Source organism: Gadus macrocephalus, chromosome 5 (genome assembly GCF_031168955.1).
Source record: "Gadus macrocephalus chromosome 5, ASM3116895v1".
NCBI classification, from domain to species: domain Eukaryota; kingdom Metazoa; phylum Chordata; class Actinopteri; order Gadiformes; family Gadidae; genus Gadus; species Gadus macrocephalus.
Window position 1 is genome coordinate 12,724,189 of NC_082386.1, and position 15,594 is coordinate 12,739,782.

Below are 15,594 nucleotides of genomic sequence, written 5' to 3' on the forward strand. Positions count from 1 at the left end.
GTAATAAATAGAAAAAGGATGGAAAAAATTAGAAAAGGATGTGCAGAAAATTATGGAGAATATATTTTGGGGAAAAAAGAGGTATAGAAAATGATGGAGAGCATAAAAGAAAAACTCATTTTTCCAGAAAATATATTCTCTCCATTTTCTATACCGCCTTTTTCCCAAAAATGTATTCTCTCCATTTTCTACTCCTTTTTCCAAAAATGAATTCTCCATCCCTTTTCTATATCTCATTTTTTGTCAATATATTCTCTGCATTTTCTATGCCTCCTTTTTCCCAAAAGTATATTCTCCAATTTCTATACCTCCGTTTTCTCTATTTTATTTTCTAACATTTTTCTATATCTCCAATTTCTTGATTTTGTATTCTCTACTACACCTCCTTTTTAAAAAATATTATTCTCTTAATTTTTTTTTTTTTTTTTTTAATCTTTCTATACCTCCTTTTTCTCCAAAATATATTCTCTATCGTTTTTCTATGCCTCATTTTTTTCTCGATTTTTTCTCGAGAAAGCATAGTAAGAATTTCCCCCAAGAAGGGACAATAAAGGAGAACTTAAATAATGTGATCAAGTTTGAATAGCTGAGCTGTTCCGAGAGATCACATCTAGTTGATCGAAATAAGACCACAATGATAAGGCTTATACCGTTGGACACCTTTGAGTCTCATTTTACATATGGCATATCGTTTGTGTAGATAGCATGTGTTGCCAGATTAGATTGGTAATTTCCAGCCCAACTATAGACCAAAAACCGGCCCAATACGTGTATTGCCAGAAAACAGATTAATCATATACTTCTGCAATAGCAAATACAGGAATACACACCTAAACGCAACCTTATTATGAACAATGACGTTGTGTGGCCTACAAGGAACCTCTCAAATATCTCTATCTCTCACACACAAACCTCACAAGGTCTGTGTAAAGAACACACTTGACAGCGTCAGAAAATGGGTCTTGCGTGAATGAGCTGACATTAGTACACAACACATAAAATAGGCATGTAAAAGACCAATGGTGATCACAATAAACACCTGAATGCAACCTAATTTACTTAATAACTTTTACGTTACACACTCACACAAGCTTACACTCCATGTGCAGGGACACAGTAAATGTTTGTTTGGTACGCAACATGAACTAAAATAAAACGCAAAAAATAATATGGATACAATTATGTAGCATTTCTACGTGAAATAATCGTACATGAACCTGTAAAATCACAATTTCTTGAAAGATTATAAGTTTAAGGCATAAGTCATGCCTTGATGTTCTTGCAAACGAGAACTGAAGAACATGAAGGCATGACTTATGACCTCCAGCCCAAAGGCTCACACTGGTCCAAATCGTTGTTGTTCTAGATATAGAACACAGGCTTATTAAAGTCACTGAGTACTTACTGGGTAATCGACCTTGGTGCCTTTCTGCTAGAATCGAACAAGTGAGCCGATGCTAAATAGGCTTCCTCTGCAGCTCCTGCTTATCAACAATGGGCCTCATGCTTCTCGCTTCTGATATCATTTTATCATATTTCTCTCAGGGCCAACATATTTATTTGCCGGCGTCTTACATTTGAATATGGCAGAACTCTGGTTTTACCTATATTTGGACTCTTGATAAAGATAATCACCAATCTTTGACTTGACAGATTTTTGGAGACCAGTTAAAAGTCCCTTTAACCCTATACTTAGTCCAGTCCAGGGTTTTATATACTGGGCGTTAATGCAAAAGTTTATTTATCAGGAGCAGATCAGGAGCAGATAAACATTTGCAGTGGCGACTGGTCATTAGGGGCAAGTGGGGCTCGGCCCCACCTACTCTCACAAGAAAAAAAGAAAGAAAAAGAAAAATATATATGAAAAATATTATTATTATATATATATATATATATATATATATATATATATATATATATAAAATTATCTCCCCAGAAAGTACTATAAAATAATAAGTTCGGTCCTTTTATTTAATTTTTAGTCGACCCTAGCTTGCTTCTTCCGGCTGAGTTCGTAAGGAGGGGCAACAGGGGCTCTAGCCCATGCTCTAGCCCCACCAGCCCAATGCAATGTGTATTGGACTTGAAACATTGAAATGCGCATGCTCAGAGTGTTTCTCTGTCGAAGTGGACGGAGATTATTTTACTTCCTGGTGGGGCTAGCCCCACCGGGACCGCCATGGACATATATGGTTCGTTCCACTACAGCGTCATTTCGTTTTTCACAGTTAATTGGCTGTAGGGTGAGGCACGTGATGATTCATGACTCGAGTGACCTCCCACCTCACCTCACGTGCCGCGCGCAATAAGTCCGGTAGCGATGAAGAGAAGAAGGATAATTTTGCTAACAAACATGCCGGGGGCACACAAACGAAAACGAATCGACAACATGAATGTGGTAGATCATCTATTGGAGCACAGATTTGAAACCCTGGAGGAAAAATTTGAGGTAAAACGCCTTATGTCTTGTGCTCTTCAGTCTATTTATGTTTTTCCAGTCTTCTATGTTCCCACTGCTGGCCTGCGCCCTGTCGTGGTGGCGAGTGGGCTTTAAACCAAGACAGGCCATTCTGAATCTTTTCTTTCACAGCTATTTTCTTTGATTTCTCCTCCAGGACTCTGCTTAGGCCTATGGGAGGTGTATTCCATGGTAAAATGATATTGGGTTTTTATAGTAGCTCTTACAGCTGTTTGCAGTAGTATCATTTTATTCTGAGGTTTACGGAAGCTTAGTTTAAAGTTTAAAAACTATACTTTCATTCTTGCAATGTTTTGATGTCGGCAATAAAAGATTAAAAGCTGCACTAATGTACTTTATTAATTGAATATATATATATATCTGATACATGGAGAACAGTCCATGGAGAACAGAAGCCCAGCATACTGAATAGTGTTAAAGTATATTTTTATTTGTAATGGTTGTGATGGCCCCAGTACCTGCCTGCTGTCCTGGCAGGTCCTTGTGGGTGGAGGGTTGAATAGAGAACGGGAAACACCAAGCCAGGGCTACAAACAGCATGGTGGGACACTTGAATAAGTAAGACCAATGAAGGAAGCTCATCTCTATTTTGTAATATTTGTTGCTTTTTTAGGAAAATTACCATTTTTATTTGTAATATATTAGGGCTCTAACTTTTTCCAAAAATGAATTTCAAACAAAATTAAAATGCCCCATAATTTGTTTGGATGGATGTGCCTGAAAAGCCACTAAAAACACTAACAAAAGTGAAGGGGTCTACCATTTTTGTTGAATGATTTCGGCAGTTTAGACGCTGTTTAGCGTATGAATGCCCTTCACAGGTCAGATGTTGTACTCTCCGTCAAGGGAACCTTCCGTCTTTGCTTTTTTTTTGCCAACCAGTTTACGTGCGGGATTCCAGAATCAAAACGATAACATTCAACGTGTCTATTAATATGTAGGGCTGGCCCGAATGCCATTTTTCAGGCTTCGATTATTCGTTGGTTTTTCCGAGCGAATATTCGAATACTCGTTCCAGAAAAACACACCATCAAAAACAACATTAATAATCCCAATATACTCCCTGGAACCGATTTTGACAGTATCTGCATATTTTGTTGAAGATTTAATAGCTTTTGAACGTTAATTAGTAGGCCTAAGTAAGTTGGAGTTACGTAGTTTTTCCCTGTGGAAGCGAACAGCTGTTGATAAAAGATAAAGATAGACTTTATTGTTTCTTTGTGCCGTACCAAATCAGCTGTCCTCTGCCATCTCAGCTCTTGCGGGAGCTTTTCAATTCATTCTGGAACGTGCATCTTTTCAGGGAATTTGTACAATAAATCCATAACAAATACCGAATATTGATTGTCTTATGTGTCCATATTATATCCATTATATTGACCGGGTATTCGCAAGACGCTCACGCTCTGCAGCAAGCCAGTCACAGTTGATTGGCGCGGCGCTGTACAGCGAACGTAAACAAACAACTAAGCTAAGGTTAGCATTTCACTAAGCATTTATTTTCCTCCCGAGATCCCGCTAATGTTGTTATAAAGTAAAGGGAAACAAGATATCTATTCTTCCTCCACCTCTCTCGCTTCTCTGCTTGGTGTCGCTTATAGTTTGCCTCCCTCGCTCTGGTAACGTCACGTAGGCCTACGTGTAACAACGAAGCTCCGAATACTGATTTAAGCTTTGAATATTCATTTTCCAAACGAGTATTCGAATATTCGAATAATTCGGGCCAGCCCTATTAATATGGCAGCAACATTTTACACCAGTTTTAGAATGTTCACTACAACAGATGTTGAACACCAACATGCTTATGTAAAATCAGCATAGTACCATATTCAGCTATCGACAGTTCTGCGTTGTGCGTCATAGCCTACGTCAGCCTACACAGACAATGTTCTAAATAAAAAGAAATGATAATATCATAAATATCATAAAAAGGGTGGATGTCAATAATGTAATGAAAAATCATGTTGTATGATAAAATTATACAAAAAAATAAAAGTATTGATTTGTTCAGAAAACGGTCTCACTTGCAGTTAGCCAGGGGCCGCTGCAGCACCCTAAGCACCCCCACTACCCGCGTCCCTGTGTAACACTGTTGTTTTTTATTGGTCGTCATGAAAAAAAACATATGGGGTAACACTGTCGATATTTATCAAATAAAACATAGGGGGTGACACTGTTGTTTTTCTTCGGTCGTCATGAAAAAAAACAAGGTAACACTGTCGTTTTAATCAAATGAAACATGAGGGGTAACGCTGTCGTTTTAATCAAATGAAACATGAGGGGTAACGCTGTCGTTTTAATCAAATGAAACATGAGGGGTAACACTGTCGTTTTTATCAAATGAAACATAAGGGGTTACACTGTCGTTCTTTATCGGTCGTCATGAAAAAAACATGAGGGGTAACACTGTCGATATTTATCAATTAAAACATAGGGGGTAACATTGTCATTTTTATCAAATGAAACATAAGGGGTGACACTGTTGTTTTTCTTTGGTCGTCATGAATAAAACCATAAGGGGTAACACTTGTTTTTTATTGGTCGTCATGACCAAAAACAAGGGGTAAAACTGTTGTCTTTGTCAAATAAAATATAAGGGGTAACACTGTCGTTTTTTATCAGTCGTCATGAAAAAACCATAAGGGGTAACACTGTCGTTTTTTATTGGTCGTCATTAAAAAAAAAAACGTAAGGGAAATAATAGAAATACACACATACATTTTAACAAATAAAATAAATATAAGGGGTAACACTGTCGATATTTATCAAATAAAACATAGGGGGTGACACTGTTGTTTTTCTTTGGTCGTCATGAAAGAAAACACAAGGGGTAACAATGTCGTTTTCATCAAGTGAAACATGAGGGGTAACACTGTCGTTTTAATCAAATGAAACCTAAGGGGTAACACTGTCGTTTTATATCGGTCTTCATGAAAAAAACATAAGGGGTAACACTGTCGATATTTATCAATTAAAACTTAGGGGGTAACACTGTCGTTTTTATCAAATGAAACATGAGGGATGACACTGTCGTTTTTCTTTGGTCATGAAAAAAAACATAAGGGGTAACACTGTTGCCTTTGTCAAATAAAATATAAGGGGTAACAACTGTCGTTTTTTTATTGGTCGTCATTAAAAAAAAAAAATGGGAAATAATAGAAACACACACATACATTTTAATGTCATGTATATCCTATTTATTGTTGATTGATTATTGTGTATTGCCATCGGCTCGGTGGTGCAGTGGTGTGCACTCTGCCTAACCCCCTGGAGACCGGGGTTCAAGACTGGTTGTTGTCTTCTCTTATCTCTATTTCATGCGAATTATAAAGTCAAGTATAACCTTTGTGATGACTTTATCCGCTGTCCTGATGGTGCATCGGGACAGTTCGGAGGTTAACACTCTAAACAGCTCATGTTCGGATCCCCGAAAAAACATAGACGGGGGTGCTACTGTCGTTATTTATTGGTCAACATGGGAAAAACATGAGGGGTAACTCTGTCGTTTTTTATCGGCCGTCATGAAATAAATTTAAGGGGTAACACTGTCGATATTTATCAAATAAAACATAGGGGGTGACACTGTTGTTTTTCTTTGGTCGTCATGAAAAAAACCACAAGGGGTAACACTGTCGTTTTTATCAAATGAAACATGAGGGGTAACACTCGTTTTTATCAAATGAAACATGAGGGGTAACACTGTCGTTTTTATCAAATGAAACATGAGGGGTAACACTCGTTTTTATCAAATGAAACATAAGGGGTAACACTGTCGTTTTTTATCGGTCGTCATGAAAAAAACATGAGGGCTAACACTGTCAATATTTATCAATTAAAACATAGGGGGTAACACTGTCGTTTTTGTCAAATGAAACATGAGGGTTGACACTGTCGTTTTTCTTTGGTCATCATGAAAATAAACATAAGGGGTAACACTGTCGTTTTTCTTTGGTCGTCAAGAAAAAATCATCCTTTTTTTATTGGTCGTCATGAAAAAAAAAATAAGGGGTGACACTGTTGTTTTTTATTGGTCGTCATGGAAAAAAACATAAGGGGTAACACTGTTGTCTTTTATTGGTCGTCATGAAAAAAAACATAAGGGGTAACACTCTTTTTTTATTGGTCGTCATGAATAAAAACATATGGGGTAACACTGTTGTTTTTTATTGGTCGTCATGAAAAAATCATCCTTTTTTTATTGGTCGTCATGGAAAAAAACATAAGGGGTAACACTGTTGTCTTTTATTGGTCTTCATGAAAAAAAACATAAGGGGTAACACTTGCTTTTTATTGGTCGTCATGAAAACATAAGGGGTAACACTGTTGTTTTTTATTGGTCATCATGAAAAGAAACAAGGGGTAACACTGTTGTTTTTTATTGTTCGTCATGAAAAAAAACATAAGGGGTAACACTGTTTTTTTTATTGGTCGTCATGAAACAAAACATAAGGGGTAACACTGTTGTTTTTAATGGGTCGTCATGAAAAAAAACATAAGGGGTAACACTGTTTTTTTTATTGGTCGTCATGAAAAAAAACATAAGGGGTAACACTGTTATTTTTAATGGGTCGTCATGAAAAAAAACATAAGGGGTAACACTGTTGTTTTTTATTGGTCGTCATGAAAAAAAACATAAGGGAAATAATAGAATGACACACATACATTTTAATGTCATGTATATCCTCTTTATTGATATTTGATTAGTGTGTATTGTCAACGCCTCAGTGGTGCAGTGGAGTGCACTCTGTCTAACCCACTGGAGACCGGGGTTCAAGTCCGGTCGATGTCTTCTGTTGGATGACTCTAATCTCTATTTCAAGCGAATTATAAAGTCAAGTATAACCTTTGTAATGACTTATTACAGTGTCTTGGTGGTGCATTGTTAAGTTCGGAGGTTAATACTCTAAAAAGCTCAGGTTCGGATCCCCGCAAAAACGTTAACAGGAGTACCACTGTGGTTTTTTATTGGCCAACATGGAAAGAACATGTTGTTTTTTATTGGTCGCCACGAAAAAAAACACAAGGGGTAACACTGTCGTTTTTTATTGGTCGTCATGAAAAAAAACATAAGGGGTAACACTGTTGTTTTTTATTGGTCATCATGAAAAAAAAAAAAGTGTTTTTATCAAATAAAACATAAGGGGTAACACCGTCGTTTTTTATTGGTCATCATGAAAAAAAAACAACTGTTGTTTTTATCAAATGAAACATAAGGGGTAACACTGTCGTTTTTTATTGGTCGTCATGAAATAAAACATAAGGGGTAACACTGCTGTTTTTTATTGGTCGTCATGAAAAAAAACATAAGGGGTAACACTGTTGTTTTTTATTGGTCATCATGAAAAATAACATAAGGGGTAACACTGTTGTCTTTTATTGGTCGTCATGAAAAAAAACATAAGGGGTAACACTGTTGTTTTTTATTGGTCGTCATGAAAAAAAACATAAGGGTTAACACTGCTGTTTTTTATTGGTCGTCATGAAAAAAAATAAACTGTTGTTTTTATCAAATGAAACATATGGGGTAACACTGTCGTTTTTTATTGGTCGTCATGAAATGAAACATAAGGGGTAACACTGTCGTTTTTTATTGGTCGTCATGAAATAAAACATAAGGGTTAACACTGCTGTTTTTTATTGGTCGTCATGAAAAAAAATAAACTGTTGTTTTTATCAAATGAAACATATGGGGTAACACTGTCGTTTTTTATTGGTCGTCATGAAATGAAACATAAGGGGTAACACTGTCGTTTTTTATTGGTCGTCATGAAATAAAACATAAGGGGTAACACTGTTGTTTTTTATTGGTCGTCATGAAAAAAAACATAAGGGTTAACACTGCTGTTTTTTATTGGTCGTCATGACAAAAAATAAACTGTTGTTTTTATCAAATGAAACATAAGGGGTAACACTGTCGTTTTTTATTGGTCGTCATGAAATAAAGCATAAGGGGTAACACTGCTGTTTTTTATTGGTCGTCATGAAAAAAAACATAAGGGGTAACACTGTTGTTTTTTATTGGTCATCATGAAAAAAAACATAAGGAAGAACACTGTTGTTTTTAATTGGTCGTCATGAAAAAAAACATAAGGGGTAACAGTGTTGTTTTTTATTGGTCATCATGAAAAAAAACAAGGGGTAACTGTTGTTTTTATTGGTCGTCATGAAAAATAACATAAGGGGTAACACTGTTGTTTTTTATTGGTCGTCATGAAAAAATACATAAGGGGTAACAGTGTTGTTTTTTATTGGTCATCATGAAAAAAAAACAACTGTTGTTTTTATCAAATAAAACATAAGGGGTAACACTGTCGTTTTTTATTGGTCGTCATGAAATAAAAAATAAGGGTTAACACTGCTGTTTTTTATTGGTCGTCATGAAAAAAACATAAACTGTTGTTTTTAATCAAATGAAACATAAGGGGTAACACTGTCGTTTTTTATTGGTCGTCATGAAATAAAACATAAGGAAGAACACTGTTGTTTTTAATTGGTCGTCATGAAAAAAAACATAAGGGGTAACACTGTTGTTTTTTATTGGTCATCATGAAAAAAAACATAAGGAAGAACACTGTTGTTTTTAATTGGTCGTCATGAAAAAAAACATAAGGGGTAACAGTGTTGTTTTTTATTGGTCATCATGAAAAAAAACAAGGGGTAACTGTTGTTTTTATTGGTCGTCATGAAAAATAACAAGGGGTAACACTGTTGTTTTTTATTGGTCGTCATGAAAAAAAACATAAGGGGTAACACTGTTGTTTTTTATTGGTCATCATGAAAAAAAACATAAGGAAGAACACTTGTTTTTAATTGGTCGTCATGAAAAAAAACATAAGGGGTAACAGTGTTGTTTTTTATTGGTCATCATGAAAAAAAACAAGGGGTAACTGTTGTTTTTATTGGTCGTCATGAAAAATAACATAAGGGGTAACACTGTTGTTTTTTATTGGTCGTCATGAAAAAATACATAAGGGGTAACACTGTTGTTTTTTATTGGTCATCATGAAAAAAAAACAACTGTTGTTTTTATCAAATAAAACATAAGGGGTAACACTGTCGTTTTTTATTGGTCGTCATGAAATAAAAAATAAGGGTTAACACTGCTGTTTTTTATTGGTCGTCATGAAAAAAACATAAACTGTTGTTTTTAATCAAATGAAACATAAGGGGTAACACTGTCGTTTTTTATTGGTCGTCATGAAATAAAACATAAGGAAGAACACTGTTGTTTTTAATTGGTCGTCATGAAAAAAAACATAAGGGGTAACAGTGTTGTTTTTTATTGGTCATCATGAAAAAAAACAAGGGGTAACTGTTGTTTTTATTGGTCGTCATGAAAAATAACATAAGGGGTAACACTGTTGTTTTTTATTGGTCGTCATGAAAAAATACATAAGGGGTAACACTGTTGTTTTTTATTGGTCATCATGAAAAAAAACATAAACTGTTGTTTTTAATCAAATAAAACATAAGGGGTAACACTGTCGTTTTTTATTGGTCGTCATGAAAAAAAACATAAGGGGTAACACTGTTGTTTTTTATTGGTCATCATGAAAAAAAAACAACTGTTGTTTTTATCAAATGAAACATAAGGGGTAACACTGTTGTTTTTTATTGGTCATCATGAAAAAAAAACAACTGTTGTTTTTATCAAATGAAACATAAGGGGTAACACTGTTGTTTTTTATTGGTCATCATGAAAAAAAATAAACTGTTGTTTTTATCAAATGAAACATAAGGGGTAACACTGTCGTTTTTTATTGGTCGTCATGAAATAAAACATAAGGGGTAACACTGCTGTTTTTTATTGGTCGTCATGAAAAAAAACATAAGGGTTAACACTGCTGTTTTTTATTGGTCGTCATGACAAAAAATAAACTGTTGTTTTTATCAAATGAAACATAAGGGGTAACACTGTCGTTTTTTATTGGTCGTCATGAAATAAAACATAAGGGGTAACACTGCTGTTTTTTATTGGTCGTCATGAAAAAAAACATAAGGGGTAACACTGTTGTTTTTTATTGGTCATCATGAAAAAAAACATAAGGAAGAACACTGTTGTTTTTAATTGGTCGTCATGAAAAAAAACATAAGGGGTAACAGTGTTGTTTTTTATTGGTCATCATGAAAAAAAACAAGGGGTAACTGTTGTTTTTATTGGTCGTCATGAAAAATAACATAAGGGTTAACACTGCTGTTTTTTATTGGTCGTCATGAAAAAAAATAAACTGTTGTTTTTATCAAATGAAACGTAAGGGGTAACACTGTCGTTTTTTATTGGTCGTCATGAAATAAAACATAAGGGGTAACACTGCTGTTTTTTATTGGTCGTCATGAAAAAAAACATAAGGGGTAACACTGTTGTTTTTTATTGGTCATCATGAAATAAAACATAAGGGGTAACACTGCTGTTTTTTATTGGTCGTCATGAAAAAAAACATAAGGGGTAACACTGTTGTTTTTAATTGGTCGTCATGAAAAAAAACATAAGGGGTAACAGTGTTGTTTTTTATTGGTCATCATGAAAAAAAACAAGGGGTAACTGTTGTTTTTATTGGTCGTCATGAAAAATAACATAAGGGGTAACACTGTTGTTTTTTATTGGTCGTCATGAAAAAATACATAAGGGGTAACACTGTTGTTTTTTATTGGTCATCATGAAAAAAAACATAAACTGTTGTTTTTATCAAATAAAACATAAGGGGTAACACTGTCGTTTTTTATTGGTCGTCATGAAAAAAAACATAAGGGGTAACACTGTTGTTTTTTATTGGTCATCATGAAAAAAAAAAAGTGTTTTTATCAAATAAAACATAAGGGGTAACACCGTCGTTTTTTATTGGTCATCATGAAAAAAAAAAAACTGTTGTTTTTGTCAAATGAAACATAAGGGGTAACACTGTCGTTTTTTATTGGTCGTCATGAAATAAAACATAAGGGGTAACACTGCTGTTTTTTATTGGTCGTCATGAAAAAAAACATAAGGAGTAACACTTGTTTTTTATTGGTCATCATGAAAAAAAACATAAGGGGTAACACTGTTGTTTTTTATTGGTCATCATGAAAAATAACATAAGGGGTAACACTGTTGTCTTTTATTGGTCGTCATGAAAAAAAACATGAGGTGTAACACTGTTGTTTTTAATTGGTCGTCATGAAAAAAAACATAAGGGGTAACACTGTTTTTTTTTATTGGTCGTCATGAAAAAAAACATAAGGGTTAACACTGCTGTTTTTTATTGGTCGTCATGAAAAAAAATAAACTGTTGTTTTTATCAAATGAAACGTAAGGGGTAACACTGTCGTTTTTTATTGGTCGTCATGAAATAAAACATAAGGGGTAACACTGCTGTTTTTTATTGGTCGTCATGAAAAAAAACATAAGGGGTAACACTGTTGTTTTTTATTGGTCATCATGAAAAAAAACATAAGGGGTAACACTGTTGTTTTTAATTGGTCGTCATGAAAAAAAACATAAGGGGTAACAGTGTTGTTTTTTATTGGTCATCATGAAAAAAAACAAGGGGTAACTTGTTTTTATTGGTCGTCATGAAAAATAACATAAGGGGTAACACTGTTGTTTTTTATTGGTCGTCATGAAAAATAACATAAGGGGTAACACTGTTGTCTTTTATTGGTCGTCATGAAAAAAAACATAAGGTGTAACACTGTTGTTTTTAATTGGTCGTCATGAAAAAAAACATAAGGGGTAACACTGTTGTTTTTTATTGGTCGTCATGAAAAAAAACATAAGGGTTAACACTGCTGTTTTTTATTGGTCGTCATGAAAAAAAATAAACTGTTGTTTTTATCAAATGAAACATAAGGGGTAACACTGTCGTTTTTTATTGGTCGTCATGAAATAAAACATAAGGGGTAACACTGCTGTTTTTTATTGGTCGTCATGAAAAAAAACATAAGGGGTAACACTGTTGTTTTTTATTGGTCATCATGAAAAAAAAAGAAGTGTTTTTATCAAATAAAACATAAGGGGTAACACCGTCGTTTTTTATTGGTCATCATGAAAAAAAAAAAACTGTTGTTTTTATCAAATGAAACATAAGGGGTAACACTGTCGTTTTTTATTGGTCGTCATGAAATAAAACATAAGGGGTAACACTGCTGTTTTTTATTGGTCGTCATGAAAAAAAACATAAGGGGTAACACTGTTGTTTTTTATTGGTCATCATGAAAAAAAACATAAGGGGTAACACTGTTGTTTTTTATTGGTCATCATGAAAAATAACATAAGGGGTAACACTGTTGTCTTTTATTGGTCGTCATGAAAAAAAACATAAGGTGTAACACTGTTGTTTTTAATTGGTCGTCATGAAAAAAAACATAAGGGGTAACACTGTTGTTTTTTATTGGTCGTCATGAAAAAAAACATAAGGGTTAACACTGCTGTTTTTTATTGGTCGTCATGAAAAAAAATAAACTGTTGTTTTTATCAAATGAAACATAAGGGGTAACACTGTCGTTTTTTATTGGTCGTCATGAAATAAAACATAAGGGGTAACACTGCTGTTTTTTATTGGTCGTCATGAAAAAAAACATAAGGGGTAACACTGTTGTTTTTTATTGGTCATCATGAAAAAAAACATAAGGGGTAACACTGTTGTTTTTTATTGGTCGTCATGAAAAAAAACATAAGGAAGAACACTGTTGTTTTTAATTGGTCGTCATGAAAAAAAACATAAGGGGTAACAGTGTTGTTTTTGATTGGTCGTCATGAAAAATAACATAAGGGGTAACTGTTGTTTTTATTGGTCGTCATGAAAAAAAAAAAACTGTTGTTTTTATCAAATAAAACATAAGGGGTAACACTGTCGTTTTTTATTGGTCATCATGAAAAAAAGAAAAACTGTTGTTTTTATCAAATGAAACATCAGGGGTAACACTGTCGTTTTTTATTGGTCGTCATGAAAAAAAACATAAGGGGTAACACTGTTGTTTTTTATTGGTCATCATGAAAAAAAACATAAGGGGTAACACTGTTGTTTTTTATTGGTCATCATGAAAAATAACATAAGGGGTAACACTGTTGTCTTTTATTGGTCGTCATGAAAAAAAACATAAGGTGTAACACTGTTGTTTTTAATTGGTCGTCATGAAAAAAAACAAGGGGTAACACTGTTGTTTTTTATTGGTCGTCATGAAAAAAAACATAAGGGTTAACACTGCTGTTTTTTATTGGTCGTCATGAAAAAAAACATAAACTGTTGTTTTTAATCAAATGAAACATAAGGGGTAACACTGTCGTTTTTTATTGGTCGTCATGAAATAAAACATAAGGGGTAACACTGCTGTTTTTTATTGGTTGTCATGAAAAAAAAAACATAAGGGGTAACACTGTTGTTTTTTATGGGTCATCATGAAATAAAACATAAGGGGTAACACTGTTGTTTTTAATTGGTCGTCATGAAAAAAAACATAAGGGGTAACACTGTTGTTTTTAATTGGTCGTCATGAAAAAAAACATAAGGGGTAACACTGTTGTTTTTTATTGGTAATCATTAAAAATAACATAAGGAAGAACACTGTTGTTTTTAATTGGTTGTCATGAAAAAAAACATAAGGGGTAACAGTGTTGTTTTTTATTGGTCATCATGAAAAAAAACAAGGGGTAACTGTTGTTTTTATTGGTCGTCATGAAAAATAACATAAGGGGTAACACTTGTTTTTTATTGGTCGTCATGAAAAAATACATAAGGGGTAACACTGTTGTTTTTTATTGGTCATCATGAAAAAAAACATAAACTGTTGTTTTTATCAAATAAAACATAAGGGGTAACACTGTCGTTTTTTATTGGTCGTCATGAAATAAAAAATAAGGGTTAACACTGCTGTTTTTTATTGGTCGTCATGAAAAAAAACATAAGGGGTAACACTGTCGTTTTTTATTGGTCGTCATGAAATAAAACATAAGGGGTAACACTGTTGTTTTTTATTGGTCGTCATGAAAAAAAACATAAGGAAGAACACTGTTGTTTTTAATTGGTCATGAAAAAAAACATAAGGGGTAACAGTGTTGTTTTTTATTGGTCATCATGAAAAAAAACAAGGGGTAACTTGTTTTTATTGGTCGTCATGAAAAATAACATAAGGGGTAACACTGTTGTTTTTTATTGGTCGTCATGAAAAAATACATAAGGGGTAACACTGTTGTTTTTTATTGGTCATCATTGTTATGTTGTTGATCTATAGTAAACAGACACACCACTCAGCCAGCTGTTGCAACCATCTTGTGGTAGTTTATTCAACTCTAGCGCCCCCAGTGGCTTACACATGATCTGCATTTATACATATCATGACATCCTCTTTATTTTCCTTTTTTTTTTTTTTTTTTAGGCTAAACAACTGCTCAAACATGAAAAAATAAATAATAATAATAATCCTAGTACTCCTCGATGAATCTTCTTGGCTTTGAGACAATTCGTCCACTTGCTGTTGTAACAGGTAGACTTGAAAGCTTTGTAGGACTAGAATTACTTCCTGATGTTTTCTTTTGAATGTCCATTTCATGCTTTTTCTCTGTACTGTCATGCACATCCTGTTGAGTCACATCTTGTTTGTTGGTGTCCTTTAGTGTGTTACTCAGTTCCTTGGACTGCATCAGATACTTTCTGTTTCTTCTGTATACTTGTCCCCCAGGTGTCTGGACTACATATGATCTTGGCTGGTCAGAAAGTCCCGTTACCTGGGCTGGATTCCATAATCCTTCCTGCCAGATTCTGACATTGTCGCCAACCTCAAGTTTCTGGAGTGCTCTGGCTCCTTGATCGATCCCACTTCTGACACCATGTTATGTTGTTGATCTATAGTAAACAGACACACCACTCAGCCAGCTGTTGCAACCATCTTGTGGTAGTTTATTCAACTCTAGCGCCCCCAGTGGCTTACACATGATCTGCATTTATACATATCATGACAATCATGAAAAAAAACATAAACTGTTGTTTTTATCAAATAAAACATAAGGGGTAACACTGTCGTTTTTTTATTGGTCGTCATGAAATAAAAAATAAGGGTTAACACTGCTGTTTTTTATTGGTCGTCATGAAAAAAAACATAAACTGTTGTTTTTAATCAAATGAAACATAAGGGGTAACACT